The following is a 19,442-nucleotide window of genomic DNA, read 5'->3' on the forward strand; positions in this document are numbered from 1 at the left end:
CTCCAATACCATCTCATACCACCATTGCTGCAGTCCCTTCATTAGAAGCCATGCACCAGTGACCGAGGAGACAACAAGTCTGACACAGGACCACCCAGACGGCTGTAGCACTGGGCAAACGGCACCACTGCTCTCCTTGAGGAGCTACAAAGCACCGAGCCAACGCATGTCTGCGTCCAGCGGTTACAGTATCTTCTTTAATGATTGGTTATTTTGTCATGGTCTTTAAAACCAGTGCAAAAGAAGGTTGTTATTGCTCAGCTAACTATTCTCTATTTAATTGCCATTGTAGAAGATAAACGCAGAACAACTCATGTGACAATGGACTCCGGTCAGACCGATGCACATGACGGCTTATTCAGCCTCTGGCAGATCTTTTCTACCACAGTCACTACTTCGTCAGCATTTTGTGCAGTCGGATTCTGCTGAAGCACTGATGGGACCTCGAGTGCTCGGGAGCCTCTTTGCCCTCATTGTGTTCAACAGGGTTCGGGCTCGCAATTCATCCAACGTGGCCAAGTGGGACAATGGATTGGTGTCCTATGCAACCCTTACCCTAAAAGATTACATTCGACTACAAGCAATGTATAAACAGTTGAAATAGTTTGCTAACAGGTTCAAATTAGACTGATTGAACCTGACAATCAAAGACCAGTCGTAGGCCAAGTACAATGTAAGGACAAGTTTTAGTACTATGTCCCAAACTTGTGCAATTTCAATATGTTTACTTGAGAACCAATAGTCATCAGGGATCGTATTCCACTGCCTTTTCACCAGCACCATCAGACACCAAGACAGTGGTCCCTGAGGGTCGGGACCCCTCAATGGGTTCAAAAGACAAATCTCAGGAGTTGCAAGAGGATTATAAAAATATCATGTAGTAATAGTACGTTTTATGACTTTTCTCTAAGATTTACCTCCTGAGTCAATGAAAGAATAGATTGGATTCTCTCAACACAAAGACACAGGAAGCTTTATAAAGGGACTGGAGGTAGACACAGCCTCTCTCGACATTATATCTTATTTTCTAGTTTCTAAAGTATTCTGAAGCTAAAGTTTCTTCTTACTTCCACCGGGCGCTGCCAAAGTGCAACATTGCTTAATGTACCTTCAATCCGACACACATACATCTACCGTCAGTGTGTTTGCACTGTGCAGAACATGCGCACAGTGAGCCAGGCGTGTTTTCCTCCAAGTTAGTTTGATTATGTCTTCGTCCGTCATCAGGGGGCTTTTAAGTGCAGGAGCAGAACCCCGATCCCATGGTGACATAATGTTAAGACTCCACAGGTAATGTATGAGTGGCTGTGCGGCTTTTAAACAAGCAAGACTTAGATGGGAACGGAACCAAAGAAAACACTATATATCTAAAAGCCAGGACTATAAATGTGGTGGAGAGAGAGAGAATGGGACTGCATATCAGGTACTCATGTGTACGAAACAAACAAAGACTTGTAAAGAACAAAACATGTCATTAAAATGAATTACATTTTCATTCTTTCTAAACAGAAAACACACATTCCTACGGTACATATAGTACACACACAATAACTCATTACCTACATTATGCCTAATAATTAAACTCCCACTCAGTGCTGATTGGTGTAAAAGCAGCTGAATCGTAAAGTAAAGTCTTTGCTCACCTGTTTGTTATTTCTGCCCATGACGCCATTAGTAATTAATTCCAATCAATAAGAACTCTTAAGCTTTTCCTCATTTGTTTTGTTGATTCCATTTCCTCTCTGAGGGAGTGCAAGGCCAATCCAAAGTCCACAAACAGCACACAGCGGCAGAGAACCCCAGTTCTGCCGACACTTTTAATATCCTGCAGTGAAAGCTGGCTTACTGGGATTACTTGCAAACTTCAACCCCTGTGTGTGTGTGTGTGTGTGTGTGTGTGTGTGTGTGTGTGTTGATATACGTATATATACTTCCTTGTATGCCAGAGTAATCACAGACACAATGTTCTGAGTAGTGTCAGTGCTTTCTGTGCATTTTCAATTTCTGCATCTAAACGTAAAATAAATTAGCTCGACGTGTTTTATTGACGGTCTTTAGTCTCCGAGAATTAAAATGCCTGAAGCCATCGCTCGTGTCACAAACCAACAAGTTAGCAAATCACTTGTGCAGCTTGTTGCTCACAGCTCCTGTAGCTAATGCTAACATCTAACCACCACAAGCACCAACAGGGGGGGGGGTAATGTTGCTGATACTTCAACTTCAAGGATACTGTTCCTTAACTTCAAACTCCTGAATCAAAGCCTGTTCGACTACATGCAGGACAGAAACAACCGGGGTCACAATGCGGGGGGGGTCAATGTCAGGGAAGCGGGGGGGTCAATGTCTCTTCGATCAACATAATGAAACGTATCGTTCAGCTCTACCTTCACATCACTCTATTATACTCTTATTGTTTGTGAATAAATGTGATATTTTCTATTCATTTCTTTTAAATACATTTTCAATATATCTATATATATCTATATCTATATAGATATAGATATAGATATAGATATATCTATATATCTATACGTCGACTGTTTGTATCACGTTAATACCTGTATGTGTGAGAATCATGTGTCTCAGTGGTTACTCACATCCTTTAAGGAGACACCAGATGTCTTTATGTTTGTATGATTAATATAAACACAATTTTTCTCCTTTATTTATTGCATGTCAACACTTTGTATTTGTATTTAAATGATTATCCTGATCTGATTAAATTGGTTAGTCCTTACCTCTGCTCACACTGGGCACAGTTGTCTGCTCCAGTTACAGTTTTCATTGGTTTATTATGTTTATAATAATACAAAACATATTTGTATATGCTGAAAATGTGGGCACACTATTTGTGCAAGCAAAAACCTAAACTAAGTTTTTATGTGTTACCGACCGCGACCTCTGAGGCTTCCATGATTTCTACATCCGTCTGTGTTTATGTGGCATCACATGACGAAAACCACACAGGAAAGCAAAGGTCCAGAGAAACACGCGGCGGCAGCACACGTGCACGTAATGCAGCATTTACACTCGCTTGTATGTATTTACATTATTCTACAGTTCTACATTTCATACGCTGGTGTATTTATTGCTTCTGCACTTGAAGTGAGAAGCGAGTGGAAAACTAAACACAGCTGAATGAGCGGCTTGTTTACTCTCCAGTGTGAGTTTGAGAGACAGATAAGAAGAAAAGTAAGTCTCTGTGGAAACAGAAAACCACGTCAGGAACACAGCAGAGGGTGGAGGAGAAGAAGGTGACAAGAGAGGAAGAGCGTGATTTATTTTCACATACACATATTGGTATCCACACAACAACTGTTATGACAATAAAGCTTAAATTCATAATTACAATTAATACGTTTAACCATTTGTCCATACCGCTGTCTTTATGTGTTACTAAAAATAGAAAACTATTTTTAGAGTAAAACAGGAAGTACTCAGATCCTCGTGATAACACAATGTAGAAACAACGATCAAAAGCTCACCCGTAGCTCACACTCGTATAATTACTAAAAAAATGTAGTTAAAGAATGAAAAATAAAAGCACTTTGGAAATGATACCTTTTAGATATAGAGATGTATGTATATATATATATATATAATATATATATATATATATATATATATATATATATATATATTTATATTTATATATATATATATATATATATATAAATATATATATATATATATATATTTATTCATTATTAAGCAGCATTTTAATGCTTTACCTGGTGGAGGTGAGGCAGATTATATGTATCATATATTACAAGCTGTACATGTAGTGACAGTAACAAGTTCATGTAGAAAAATAGAAATAAAAATGAGAGTAAAAAAGAATCCGTCTAAAATACAACAAAACATAAAATACTAAATTGGAAGCCCGGTTGTTTAATATTGACAACACAGTTGAAGCCCCTGAGCTACAGAGGAGGGGCCACAGGGAGAGACATGTTTAAGTGTAAATAAGAAGATGAAGAATCTTTCACTACTCCTCTGCTCTAAAGGCTACACTACCGTTTCCATGTCTTCAGGGGAAAATAGCTTTTTGGCTAATTCTATTGCCACTTTCAAGAAAAGCAAATCTGATGGATGTTTGTACAAGTGAACCAAAGACAAATGTAAATGTACTGTTGGTACCTGGGAGACGCAGCTTTCACATATTTAGTCAGAGGTAGTGAAAAATGTACATGAAACGCTCTTAATCCTACATTGGCTGGAGCGATCACCTCCATAAAAAGAGTGTGGAGGGGATAGAAAACTCTTGGCCGTTAGATTTATAGACAGAAAACAGGCCCTGTGTGACAAGAACCTGAAGCTAAGAGCAAGCAAATTCACAATCCTTAATCACCAAATAGGGAGTTATAAATCCACTGGGTTTTAATAGGCTGTCGACACAGCAGTTTACCAGCGCAGTACATGTATATAATGCCATCTCATGGAGGCCCACATTGTGTGTATGACACAGTGTTTGTCTTCGTGTGTATGTCTAGATATATCTTTTTTGTGTGCGCGTGTGCTCACTATTACATCTCCGTCTTTATATCTCGATGTCTTTCTGCTCACGTTTACGTGAGCGGGTGCATTCGTTCATGCGTGTGTGGCCCTGCAGTCAATGGCCCGTTGCATTTTCCCTCGATAGCCGTGAAGGAGGGAAATGACCTTTAATATGCCCAGCCTTCTCCCCCAGTCCGTATTAATGTTAATCTATCAGACTTGGAGTCTCCCTCGCCATACAACGCCGCCAATGTTCCCAGGGCCTTGGGGTGCAATCAGCGGTGTCGAACCAAGCAGTGCTAACTGTAAGGGTGGGAATTAGAAATAAAAAAAACACACACACACACGCTGCACGATCTCCTGCTGATTTCTTCAGCTAAACAAGCCAACTCAAAACATTCAAAGCTGCCGCAGAAGGCGATGTGCTCACAGAGAGATGAGAAGACGGAGGAGTACGATTCTTTAGGGGTTAAAAGTTCAACTGGGACTTGATCAGCCTGAAAAGCTTAGAGGGCCTTAAACAACTGCGGTCAAATGGTCCTTGAGCGAGACATTTCAACTTGTAAGATAGAATATTTACCACCACAGACGATACAGAACCTCAGACGGGCTCAGGACCGGCTCACACTGTTGACCACTGAGAGCTCAAGGTTAATTGTTTATGTAAAAGTAAATTAATATTGCAAACATATGTAGCTTAACAACCCTAACACTGACTCATATACTTACAACTTTGGGTCATGACTATATCTGAAATGCTGATGCAAGTGGCAGACAAACATGGAGGTCACAGTTCAATACATATCCGAATATTCAAAGCCTATAAATTAATCCCATGTATATTTAAAACCTTCATTTATTTTACGATTATTTATTTTTATGAGTAAAAGTAAGAAAAAAGTGTCAAAAAAATAAAATAATAATAATATTAATATTGTACTCTTTGTATTTGGCTCCAAACCTACCAAACACTTTTAATAACATCACATCGCTCTTACTATCAACGTATAAGAAATCCAACGCTTGAAAGTCCGGCTGTAGCCGAGTACAGTTGCTAAGCTGTGATGTAAATGCTGCAGAGGAGGGGGCTAGTGAATGGTCATTTGTCCCTGTGAAGCTTCTGTGGAGCGTTGAGGTTACGCCGGTCAGCTTCCACAGAAACACGTGTTTACCTGTGAGAGTATTTACCCCAGGATTGGATGCTCGAGAGATATTCAATTAGAATCTGTGCAGGAATCTCTGAAAGTGTCCGGGCCAAAGTAAATATGTACATAAATATGAATTCTTCATCGACAAAGAACCAGCAGGTACAGCCGTTCCATTTTTCAGGACTGGATTCAGGTTTGTGGTCTCCTGCGTTTAATTTGATTTGAGTAATCAGTTTGGAAATGTGTGTAATCTAACTTCTCCATCTTTGACTGGGAGACTCACCATGGATACCTGTCCCACCACTGCAGAACGTAAAGAAAGTCTTTCTTTACTAGGTTATAAGACTGAGGGATCTTAAAGGTGGAGGCGTTGCAGTGTTTGTGACTAACAAAGATCCAAAGAGCCTGTGAAGAAGAAGAGCAGAGGAAGCCAGAGAGGGGAAACTACCAACAGGTGAAGGAGGAAGAAATGGAGGAAAGATTTACTTAAGAAGAAGAAACTCTCCATTACAAATGAGATGGGTGAGAGAACAATGAAAGAGAAGAAACTCATCACTTGGGAGATTATTCGTTGTCGAGTCAGTCCAGCGGTGGATTAACGCTGAACGGGGTTAGAGGTGGTCGAAGAGATGCAGAGAAAGGCTTCGGTCATTTGGCTAATCTGTGCGCAGATCTGCCCACTTACTCGGAAAGTCTACTAAGTGCAAGCTGGGAGTAGCGGTTTCGAGGGAGGTTTGTGGAAACAAACTGCTAATGTGTTTTTTATTTGTAGCAGGGAGATCTTATCAAGATGCATGGCGTCAACAGTTTGGACTGTTTAGAAAAACCTGGTTACATTTCACCCTCTACCTGCAGACAACGTGTTCCCTCACTGTCGAGGTTCTAATCAGAAATGTTGTTCTGCTTCCATCTCCAGCTATATTCTTGTGTCTGACTTTGTTTTTATCCACAGCTGGCAGAATTGGTTAAAAATATAATGTGTTGAATTGAATTGAATTTAGGTTTAATTACCGTGAAAGGGCGATCTGTATTTGTTTAGAGTTCCACAGTTGTAATACTTGGATATTACAGTAACTCCACATATGATATAAATGAGTGTTTTCTATGTTTTTATCTAACTCTCCCCTATGTAGGGTATATATATAAATATATGTGCTATTTCTTTACATTTCTTGAAAGGGCAAGACGTCAATAAATGTTTTCTGCCTGGAATTTCTGCCCCAACTCTGAATGAATTCAATAAGCCGTGGCTTTAAGTTTGGGGCGCCTCAAAACAGTTGAGCAGCAGCTCTGACACAAGGATCCATGGCAGGTTCCTGGACCCCCCCAAATATTTCCTCTGAATCACAGATCAGCGGATCATGAATCCGTGTTTCCGATTGTTTTCGTACTTTGTAACGAGCCTGTATGTTCATACAGCTGATGTTTTCGACTTGACTCAGCCTTGACACATCCTGACTCATAAGTTTTAAGACCGCACACACCTCTCCCTGCAGCCTATCATAACTTCATCATTTGGCTCTTCTCTTATTTCGTACCTCATTTGGTTAATATTTGCGTTCCATGTTATTTTTCAGACCAAAATAGACGTCCCCTTCCCGTTTTCGCTCTCGTGATTCCATCTCGTACACGTCAAACCATCCAAACAGGTGGTTCAATACATCAGCTCCCATCTTCCGTCACTCCGCACCTCATCGAGGGCTGATGTTGCTGTCTGGTTGCTACGGAAACCGGGACGGAAGGTCCCCCCAGCTCGCCGTAGCAGGGCCCCGTGCACCATGTGCCTGCGACGGCCAGGAGCCGGTGGTTTGTTATGGCGTGTCGCCACCCTCGGCGAACCACACGGCCTCCTGTTTGTTTGAACAAGGCCCCCGACGCCCGGCTGTTCTCTCGCCGTGGCGGAGAAAAATGAAATGTAAAAAGCTGTCAAAGCTCAGCCGTCACTGACAGAAAAAGGTAGTGAGAGAGAGGAAACAGGGTAAAAGCCTATTTAGACAACGTACAGGAGGGAAAGAAAGAAAAAGGGGATGAAAGTAGAGAGTGAGAGAAGAAGAATGAGAAGATAACAACTGGTGAAGATAAGAGAATGTAGATTAAAATAGATGCAGTAAGGTTGTAGCAGAGGTGACGGAGGATTGCCATGTATGTCAGGAGGACAAGTGAGGTCTGTCACTACTGCAGCAGGGTGGGCCACTCCTGTTTCCATGACTAATTGAAATCTTCCACTGGGTTGTTGAGGCCTTTGCTTCTTTCCGACGCCACCCGTCTCTGCTCTGTTATTTCCCCCTCCCCTCGCTCAGTCACATCTCCTCAAACATCATGGCACCGTACCCTTATGTACCGTGTGTGTGTACGATCAGAAGGAAATGTGGATTCATGGTTTTTTAGGTCTCTCAGGTAATTTAAGCCAAATTTAGTCTTGCCTCAAATTATACACACTTGCGTGACAGACAGTTTCCCGTCGGGTGTTGTGCAGTTACATTTGGAATCATTAATCAAGATGAACTTACATGGAAAGAGAATCGCTCGAAGACATTCAACAGATTGAATACAATCTTCCATTTGCTGCAAGCATTTCTATCGGGGTTATACCCAGCCCCCCCGGTACCAGCGCTGGTTGTGCTGATGAATGAGTTTCTTCCCAAACCAGGACCCAGGTTTCCAAACACCATCCGTCATATTGTCAGAATACATCAGCCACCAATCATCCTGAACTTACACTGTTAGTAGGATTGGGCAACTTGACGGTACACATACCCTGAGACCCTTTGTTCAGCATGCGTGTTTTAATTCCCCTATCTATTTGGGATTAGTGACAAGCGCAGCGTTTTACCCAAAGTTGGTTTTCTTTGTTTACTTTAGGCGACCAGAAAAATGCCACATGCGTAGAGCTCAGCGCGGAACAGCGTAGTGTAGATATACGGTGCTCCCATTGCACAGAATTAAAAAGAATACGCTTTGGTGGACCTTTGGATGCATCAATCTTATTGGCTTTCTTGTGCCTTACTATTTCTTTAAAGACCCCCTTCACTCAAAAATGTGTTTTTCTTATGTCTGACCTTGACTCCACTAGATGTGCAAAATGTGTCTGAAGAGGTGTTTCCACAGTCCTGTTTGTGCAAAGTGCTCACTATCACTAAGGAGAGCGAGAGTTAGCGTTAGCATAGTGACATTTTTTGAAGCAAACATGGTGGAGTGTGCAGTTCTTGGACCCTGGAGATCCTTCCACTATCTACCAAATAAATCCCAAAAGATATTATTGTATGTTTCCTAACCCCGAACGCTGCTTCAGCCCAATTTGACTTTTTACGTGGAACAACCCATTTAAAACCAAATACTAATCATAGGAGAGTATGTTTCTAAATATTTGGTAGAAGCAGGGGTCTCCCAATTAACAGCAGGCCGAATAAAATCTTTGTTGATCTCTTTCCATCTAAAATTGACCGTAAACTTTAACAAGATGTTCTGTGTGAGCGAGGGGCCACACACACACGTGTGTTAGAGAGCTGGTGTGTGTGTGTATCAACCCCACAGCACCCTGGTGCTGGATGCTAGCAGGCAGGAGAGAAGGGGGTCCAGTAACGGGTCAGTAGCCTATACAGACACCGAGGGGTCTATGTAACACACACCCTGCAGAACATAAGTCCACTGGGGCACAGCTTGATCCTGACTCTGCCTGCTTGACTAACTAAGCCACATATTTATCGCTTACCCCAGTGTGACCGTGGCTGTTGCACCAAACATGTCAACCCTCGGGTGATTCATATCAACTGTATATATTTGGTCCAGAAATTAGTGATTAATCACCATTTAATCAGGCTATTAAAAGCCCTGTCAAAGCTATGAAGGCAGCCCCGCTTACTGGAGACCACTAGTGGACCGGGTCGAGTTTCTCCAAAGCAAGAACCCGGTCTCCGTTTTTCCCTGAGTTCAGCGGAGTGCTCGGAGGTTGAAACCCAAACACAGATGATTTGAGAGAAGGCACAAGAGCATGAAAAACGATTAGGTTTCATCTCGCTACGAGCAAAAGCTACTATTTTATTACATTGCCTGATCAAATTTAGAAATTGAATTAGGTGTCCTTTATCAATCCAGACAGCTATTGATTTCATCTCAGAGGGATACATGGGGATGCGGTAGGGGTCATGTGTGCGGGTGTGAGATGATGGAATAATATGGAAGTTTATGGGGTGTTTTGTGGCAGTATAGTGCTTCCATATGGATCGGACAGTAGTTGTGTTGTATGGGTGCGATGGGAGAGATATGAGAGATATGCGTTACAGTCTGCGTCACATTCATGCAACCTCAGCCTTTATCATATCGGAGCATCTCACTTTTCTGTGATCACGCCAGAGGATATTGAACATTCATATCAAATCCCATCATCAAAACATACTTCCTGCAACTGGGGATAATACGGCCTGTGTTTTAGATGACAGTGAGTCCCACAGGTGGTCGTTTGAGTGGAACAATAAAACATTTTTGACAAATTGTAATGTTAAACCAAAGTTTAATGGGACTGTTGGGCTTTCCCGTACCATCTTCCCACCTCAGTAGTTGAGCCCACACACAGTATTTATGTCACGGATCAATTTAGGCTGTGACATGATGAGACCAGCAGGTCGTCAGTGATGTCGTGGGTTTACAGTGGAAGCAAATACATCTTCATGTGTCGACTTCCGCATCTGTGTGAAATTATTAATGCGGGCAGATGGTTTTTGTGTTTGTCAGAATGTTTTATGGGGATAAAAACATTGCAATAAAAAGACTTCAGTTCATATCTGACACCAGCTGGTGTTTTGGGACAGATGCACTTATGTAAAGCAGTGTAGCGTTTCTTTAACCCACCACAATGAAAGAGCTGAAACCAGAAAAAGTCTTAAACCACTGAAAGCTTATTTTAAAATAGTTGGAAACTAATTCTCAGGGTGTAACATCGATGTACTGATCCAATGATCCACGATCTGATATCATTGACGCAAAGTGAAAGCATGCCATAAAAGATAGGCCTTTATTTTGAAATTCCACTGGCACGTCTGCATCAGCGTTTCCCTCTAAGTGACCTCCCTCCTACAGAGCCCAGTAATACAATTGTAATTGGATTTGAAAAGGAGAGAAGAAGAAGAAAAGAGAAGTAGAGAATGCCAACGTCAATGCCACTTACTAACCAACACCGCTGTATGCAAATGCACACACACACTGAAACACACATGGCAAACATAAGGCACTATACACAAGCACACACACACACACACACATTGAGCATTTCCCCCCAGCTCTGTGTGGCACGAGGGCCTCTCGACATTACTTGGGGAGGCACCTCGTCACCCCCTCTGAACCCTGATTGGTCAGCAACACGTGTGTGTGTGTGTCTGCTTTAGCGTGTGGCAGTGCGTGAGTTGTCATGACGTGGTTTGCACAGCTCACTGCTCACATACTAAACTGTACCTGCCACGTTATAAATCTTTGGGGAGAGAGGCAGAGAAGGTAAATAAGAAAGGTGAAATATGGCGGACTGGAGATGGAGCGAGGGTGTACGTGCGTTATTATGTGTTGCATTGGTTTTACGCAGAGGTGTATCATATTCGTGAATTATCCGGCAACAAGCAGGTGGAAGGTTTTTCAGGCGGAGCGGTTTTGCTGGTTACCTGACCGAAGCAGACATCAGACTCCGAATTCCTCGAGGAGCGACTGTTACACGTTGTTAGGTCTTTCTTTCCTAAGTTGCTCACTGGAAAGAGTTCCCGTGTCTACCTGCCTCGTCTGCGGTGTAATGAGGTGAAATTATTCTCGGACCTGACTGACGACGGCATCATTTAGTGGGTCAGCGTCGGGGATCTGGCTTGCACGCCTGGGAGACGCTCAACCTTTGCTCGCCTCACACTGACGACTGCGTCTGTGTTTTCACTCAAAATATTTAGAATAAAAGCAGAAATGGGTCTCTCCAATTAATTTCCATTTACATATTCCTGGCTAGAGTTTCCAGATGGGGTATAGGGGTGGAGTTTTGGCGGCGGCGTTGGCGAGGAAATGAGACGCCATCTCAGTCGCCACGTCGATTATTTGTTTATGTCATTAATAACTCCCCAGGGGCCGTGATTAATTTAGAAATTAAGAGAGTGGAACTGAGGGAGGGAGAGTAGAGGTGTTCTTACCATGGCTATGACACACACACACACACACACACACACACACACACACACACACACACACACACACACACACTTATGTTTCCGCTGCGGTGACATTTACTGGTAAACAGTCTCCGGATCAGTTGCAGTTTGTTTGCTTTCAGGTGAATAATGCTGTCACTTTGGAGCATGATTCCTTGGTTAACCTGCCTTAAACTGTGTCACCTGCTCCACAGAGGGAGGGGGGTAACAGTGAGACATTCAGAGAGGGGGGGGGGGGGGGGGGGGGGTAACAGGACCAGAGACAGGGAGGAAGAGCGAAATTGGCCTTCAGGTACAAAATGTCTCTCAAAGCGACACATACCAACCAGGAAGAGACATACAATAACCATAAAGAAACATCAAAATGACTGTGAAGAGACACTAAAAGGCGAGAAAAACAAACTACAGAAAGACTAAAACAAACACAAAGACACAGACTGTAAAGACAAAGTGACAAACAATTACATAGTTACACAAAATGACTGTAAAGAGATAAAAAACAACAAAAATAGACTTAAAACCTCTAAAGTGTGTGTGTGTGTGTGATGGAGGGGGGACCTGCATGGTGTCGCAAAGATACAAACTATACTTATTTACACTTTACAGTGTCACTCTGGTATCAAACATCGATTGCTTTAGTTTTCATCATATGAGCAGAATAAGAGTCAGTTTTCTGTTAACAAACAACATGGCGGATAGTAGCCCCCCCCCCAACGTGGTAACCTCCGGCTCACTTAAAGATGGGAGCTGCTGCTCTTTCTGCTGGCGGTCTCTTCTATCTGTGATTTATTTACTTATGTCCGATTCAATCCCCAGAGTATCAACAGCACATGTAAATAACTTAATCAAAATAAGAAATGTGGCCAAAAAGTGGCCTTCTCCGTGCACGAGAGGAAGGGCGATGCTGTCATAGAACACGGAGTCAATGAGAACCAGAGTCGGGAGGAGGAGGTAAGCGAAACATGAAGTCATGGCCCTCACAGTGAGATCCCAGTTCTCCGCTCCAGGTTTTATTCCTGTGGGAGCAGAAGACAGCGACTCTCCGGCTCCACGGCTGACTGCCGCACGGTGACTGTGATGTTCCACATGTGTCTTCCACTGCCACCGCGAGACACACAGGGACACAGTCGCAGCCAAGAGAAGCAACTGTGAAGGTGCTGACAACCCAAATGATAGTTTCCATTCGAGGGTACTATTGAGAGGTGAGATTGCATTTTATTGGCAGGGCGGGTGTTTAGGAAGAAGGTTAGCGTCAGTGTTTCCAAACACTTTCATGTCTTTGACTACGATCTTCTGCTTGACGAGAGTTTGTCCTTCAGAGCCCCATCTGAGAAGATGATGCAATGCTGTTACAATATTCTCATAAGGACCTTTAATGCCATCGTCTTCAGAGAGAAATGATGCTTTACACCTGCAGACACGACCATATTATGTGTTGCATATAGAAGAAACGATTTAGCCAATAAAACTGTCGTACGTTCATCTCAAGACACTCTCTGTAGAGTCCTTTCTTATTCACCAGCGTCATCGTAACCCATAAAGAACATCGCATCGCTCCTATGCTTTACTTGTTTGGGTACAATTAGCTGAATTTAGCTACTACTAGAAGCTTCCTGCTGTGTAATTGGTTCTGCAGAGTCACGTCACTAATATTAGCTTTCTTCTTTACTCGTGTTATGTTGTATTTTAGCATTTTACAGCTCGGTCTCACTAAATAGCGTAACCGAATTTACATAACAAACGTCCATATTTGGATCCAAGTCGTGACATTTCCCAAAACATAATCAAGTGTTTTTTTTTTAATTCACAACATCAACCGTCTGTATGTGGCACGTTGGGAATGAGAACGCAGAAAAGCTTCACGCTCGATGCACACAACAGTGTCAGTTATACGCCTTCCTGTGTCATAGCGTTGCATTTGAAACATTTCTGTGAACTTATCACAAAGTTAAGAACAAGGGATAAACATGCAGGAGATCGTATAAGAGACATGCTGTTAGTTGTCATAATGCTGACTCAATGCAAATTCAATGTGCTTTTATCCTGTAACTACCAGTTGTGTCCACCGTGTCGAGCTAAAAGTTACATCGACATGTGACGAACTGCGTGAATAGAAAAGGAAAAATGGCTGCGAGATAGAAAATAATGTTCAGAAGCAGAGTTGTGTTTGTATTTCCAGCACGAAAGAGTGATAGCTTACATAGATAGTTAGTCCAATATGTTTGTTGTGGCTCGGATTAGCCTTTCAGCAACACCACTACACGTCACATGTCTGGTATTACGGGGACGTTTCTTGCCACCGTTATTCTCCCATTGAACGCTGGTGTCGGCCTTCAGAAACGACTATCAGTCAGCCCCTTCAGGGAGCAGCAGGAGTACTGGCGATCATTACTTTCCACTTCCACAAAAGCACTCAGAAATGAAGTGCCTGCTCAAGTGCAGCTCGCACTGAATTGAGCTTCAAGTGTGTTTAGAGCAAAATGAATGTAGTCAGTGCGCAGCACCACACTCAAGTACTGAGTCATCTGCTTCCCCGAGAGGCCGGGCCATTGCTCTTGGCCGACCACCAGGGAAGCTGGCTGGATTAAAGCGGCGAGACCCTAACAGCGCCCCTGTGAACCTTAGAAACACACGGCCTGTTCTCCGTTACCTCTACCTCCGAGAGCGTGAGAGCAGGCCCCTCCGCCGCCCCATTGAGGTGACTGATAGCTGCGCAGATTTTCTTAAAACAGCCACCAATTACCAGATGCAATTAAGGCCTTCTGCACAATTACAACGCCCTCCGAGTGTGTGTATGTGTGTGTGTGTGTGTGTGTGTGTGTGTGACGGAGTGTGTCCCACTGTTCCCCCCCCCTCCCAGCCAAATGACTTGTAGAACTGGGTGATGATGAAGGATGATTGTGAGCCCTGATGTTGACTATATTCATAATGAAGTCAGGTAGGGGAGGATTTAGGATTAGGGTTTGAAACAGTTCAGCAGTTTCATATGTTTTTTGGCTGCAATAAGAGTCCAAGCAAAGCAGAAAGAACAGATGCTACTTTACCTTCACCTTACATTCATTATGTGAGAAGTGTGTGTGATGCTCTGTTCTTAGTAAATTTAGCATTTCACCATTCATCTTCGGCTAGTTTTTGTTAATGGGTTTACAATGTTTGATGGTAAACACTTGTTAGTCTGTATTAATCTCAAATTAAAAGGCACCCTGTGGAGTTTTCTTGTAAACAAATGAAAGCTATGTTTATGTTACCTCACCAAAATGTGAATCATGAGGTCTAACAAACATGTTGATTGCATTTTCTCCCCCATACAAAGCCATATTCATGAATATTTTAATATTAAACCATGCATTGTTTAGCACAATGCATGCACAGCAGCACACGTGTGCAAGCGCCCTCAGTGCGGGGTTACTTATGCGTCTTTATTATGCACTCAAAATTAGATTTGAGGGCAAAACTATTTTATTTCAAGTAAAATGCATAAATGCAAATCTAAAAGTTTTCTTTTTGCAAATTCAAGAATCCTTCTCGTTCACTATCAGCGGATGTTGCCAAGCTGTCCCTCACTTTCCATTGAACCCGTTATAAAGTCTGTTAGTGAGTGAACAACAACCTTTTTCTTGACAAAGACAACAGCAAGCAATTTTTATTTTATTTACTGCAATGCTTTGCCAACTCTTTCCCAGAAGAATTCTGAATGTCCTACGCTTGTAGATTTATGGAAAGGCTACAACAGTCCTTTTCACCATGCAGTATCAGTCCTCTCTTGTCTCATGCTTCATGTCACTGCTGCCGAGCCTTTACTCTCCAGTCCGGTGTGGCTTTGGTGACGGGATTGGCAGCGTTCGGCACTCTGCGGGCATCGTAAACCAACTTTAAATATGTACCGCAGGTAAACACGGAGATGAAGCGACCTGATGCGTCACGCTCTCTCGGTTTCAACTTTGATTAAAGATGTTTATTTCCGTCCTCCTCTGCAGAGGGAAAGACAAATACAGGACCTGCTGATCTTCGGTGAGTGAATAAGTGATGTGTAGCAATGACACTGAACAGCTAACGGTTCGCTTTTCATGGATGGATTTACTGAATTCTCACTCAAATAGATATGTCCCCAACCAGAGAGACTTAAAATGACCACAAAAAACTAAAATGAAAATGAAAAAGAGACGACAAGGAGACGCAAAACAGCTGCAAATAGACAAATATGGACATAGAACGACGGTTAAATGAGTATAAAGTCTCTGCGTCTCGCTCCTGTGTAGAAGAGATGGAGGGACCTCTTGCATGTCTGTGCCCTCGGCCCCAGTGTCTCATAATCCTGCTCTGTGTCTGTGTTGACTGAGGCTCAGAACTGAAACACTCTGAAAGTGTTGAATATGCATTATAACATGGAATTGAAACTTACAGTAAAACCACTCTTGGCTCTCGTCCAACGTGTTGAATGAAACAGTTTAACTAAGCTCCACAAGAGGGGGCAAAACCCCCACAGGGAGTCTGAGTGCTGGGCCAGCAGCTGTAAGGACTGAGGCTTATTAAATCAGTCCAGTCGCTTCTATTGTTTGAACCACAACAATGATCCAGTTCAGTGCTCACGGGATCACACGCCCGTCATGCTTGTGCTGCATGTTTTCATCATTCAGTCTCTTTATTTCTCTTCCTGCCTTTTACACCCCACCCCCATCACACACAGCTACACCTCCCCCCCTCTGCTCGCCTGCACTGGCTGGTGTGTGTTTCATCTAATTCTCTTTAATGAGGCTCATTTCACTGTCAGGAGTCTAATGATGCTAATTAATTAATCCGCCCACCCGCGGTAAAGAAAAGTCTGTCATCCAGATCCTGCCTTAAAGATAATATATACAGTATGTGTTCTGGTTGAGAAAATAAATGATATTGTTAAATGGGGAGTGTTTTTATACACTTTGTTTTGCACGCGGCTGCAGGTTTTGTGTTGTACGTTCACATTAAAGCGTTTCACTCAATCTGGCCTTGATTCGGAGCTACTTGCATGAAGTGTAACTGTAGAGGAAACTTAAACAAATGTTTGAAGGGCCTGAGGTTAATCTCATGGTCAACTGTACAGTAGACGCACGTCTCGAGTAAATCATGGAGTAGCTCGAAGGTCGGTGGGAGATTTGATCTGAGTTTATTTCTTATAGAATTAGATGCTGTAGGTCAAAAGTGGAAAAAAATTGGCAGGGTGTCAAAAGCTAAACAATCTAATATTGTGCATTTAAGTCTTAATCTGTGACGCTGTATTGCACTATTCTTACCCAACATGGTTCACTGGTGACCCACGTTACATGACCAGTGTCGTCTGGGGAAGAATCCCTGCACACACTGACAAATGAAAACCAGATAATACTTTCACAAACAGTCCTTACGGCTGCAATCTGCCAACATCTAACCGCTCTAAACACTGAGGATGCAAATCTGCTTTCGTTAACTCCACCAGGGAGGTCGTGTTCTCAGCTCGGTCAGTAGGATAATGGTATTTCATGTAAATTGCTGGAAGGGTGAAACATGGGCCAAGAAAGAACCGATTAATTGTTGGAGTGGATCCGAATCCCAGTGTGTACACACAAACGAGATTCCACATGATGGAGCACAAAGGCCCGTTCTTGGAAAGTTAACAAAAAGGGAAAAATTGATTTCCCAACTAGGGAACGTTTTAACGTCGTATAACAAAGAAACATTGGTGAATGAAATTAAATGTTGGGTCCGTGCGTCCATGTTGTTTCCACACTGCGACTTAAAGCTCCTGAACGCACCACACATGGGACCATCTGGGGAGCCCATGAATGCACCATTGGCCTTGGCGGTCTGTACTCTCTGAGTGCCATTCTAGTTCTAAATCATTTTAACATGTAAAGTTAACACAATATTAACGTCAACAATTCCTCCCCCCATCATTCAGACGTAGGTGTCTTGTATGTTCTTGTTCCTGAATTCACACATGCCGGGACATTTAGGGAAAGATCCACTTGCATATGTGGCACGTGTGCACAAGAGGAAGTAGTTCTGCTGCTTGAAAAGAGCAGAGGGTTGGTAATCAATAACCCTGTAAGTCATACGTCCTTCCATTGCATTATACGCATCTTTAAAACCCCATAACCAGACAGCACACACATTCTTAACTTACATCCACAAACCTCAGAACATCAAACGCCAGTCAATATGATGCAATGATGAATGAGTCAGACTTTTGCTTCCCCACTGTTTATTTTTGGTAATCAGGGTCAGACCAGCACGCTTCAATGTGACACATCTAAATGAAGTTTGATGAAGCACTTTGCTCTGTGACTGGTCACAACATTTATACACGATTGGGAAACGTCAAAGAAAAATGACGTGAAATGTCAAAGTTTAGCGTAAATACAAACCTTGTGCATGATGGTGGCTGCTTTACTTTTTGTGGAATAAATAAAGGTAACTGAGGAAGAAGAGGGAGGGACTGTATGTGTGTGTGTGTGTGTGTGTGTGCGTGTGTGTGTGTGTGTGTGAGAGGCTGAACAAATCCTACCACACATTGTTCTTGTTTGCACAGACCTTAGCAATTTGTTTGACTCTACTGCTATTGAGGAGAGACATGCTCGCAATCTCTGCATGTGTGTGTGTGTGTGTGTGTGTGTGTGTGTGTGTGTGTCTAGTATCCATCAGTGTGTGTTTGGGTGGAGAGCGCTCATGTCAAACATCTCCTACTGTAAGCCCTGGGACAATTTTATGTGGTATGATTTGCGAGGGCCACGGAAAGCCATGTTATTCCTCCGTTCTGATTTCCTCCGCCTTCAGACTTTATTTAGACCCACTCCGTTTCCTCTTCGTTGCCGCTCATTTGTTCTCATGCAGGAGAGGGCAAATGAAGAAAACTCAAAAACCTCTTGTGAGAGATCTGATTTATTGACAAGAACAGCAATGAAAAATATGTCCTTTCGTGTTTTTGTTTTTTCGTGAATTCATTTTTCTGCCCTCTCTGGTTTCTCTGCCAGACGTCTGAGACCTGTCACTGGCCTGAGAAAGCGAGAGATTTCTTTCTTTTCTTTCTTTCTTTCGTTTGTTTCCTGCCAAGCAGTGACAGCTGCAGAGAAAGGCCAGGGTGGCATGGGCTCGGCGGTTTCAGTGGCACACGAGTTTGCATTTGATTGGCGCCTGGCTCATGGACCGCGGCCCCGGCGTGAGTCAGCGTCACCGGGCGCGAGCATGTGTGAGCATCGGCCGGACTGCAACATTGTCATGGCAACGGAGTCTAAATGAATGGTGGACTATGTGTTTTGGTTTCCTGAACATTATCCCACATTTCTTCAAATCGGGGGTTGAAAGTTTTGGAAATTTACAAATGAACTTTTTTCCTGAACAGATTTCTGATGTGGATCAAAGGATCACTGGAATCATTCTGCTCACCTGAACAGTTTGATGGAAAGTGTAAGTATTAGGAATGAGCTTTGTAAACAAATGACACCATCTTGGCAGATAATCCTCAACGTTATCCAAGCATGTGTACAAAGTGTGCTGCTTACATCATGGATCTGTCAATTACGCAGAGAATATTTGCAGAGGCCGTCATTATAAAAGGTAAGAACTGTGATGGTGACATCACTGCAACTGGATTAGTCTCCACGGGCCCTTC

The sequence above is a fragment of the Cottoperca gobio genome, chromosome 19 (genome assembly GCF_900634415.1).
Source record: "Cottoperca gobio chromosome 19, fCotGob3.1, whole genome shotgun sequence".
Classification (NCBI taxonomy): Eukaryota; Metazoa; Chordata; class Actinopteri; order Perciformes; family Bovichtidae; genus Cottoperca; species Cottoperca gobio.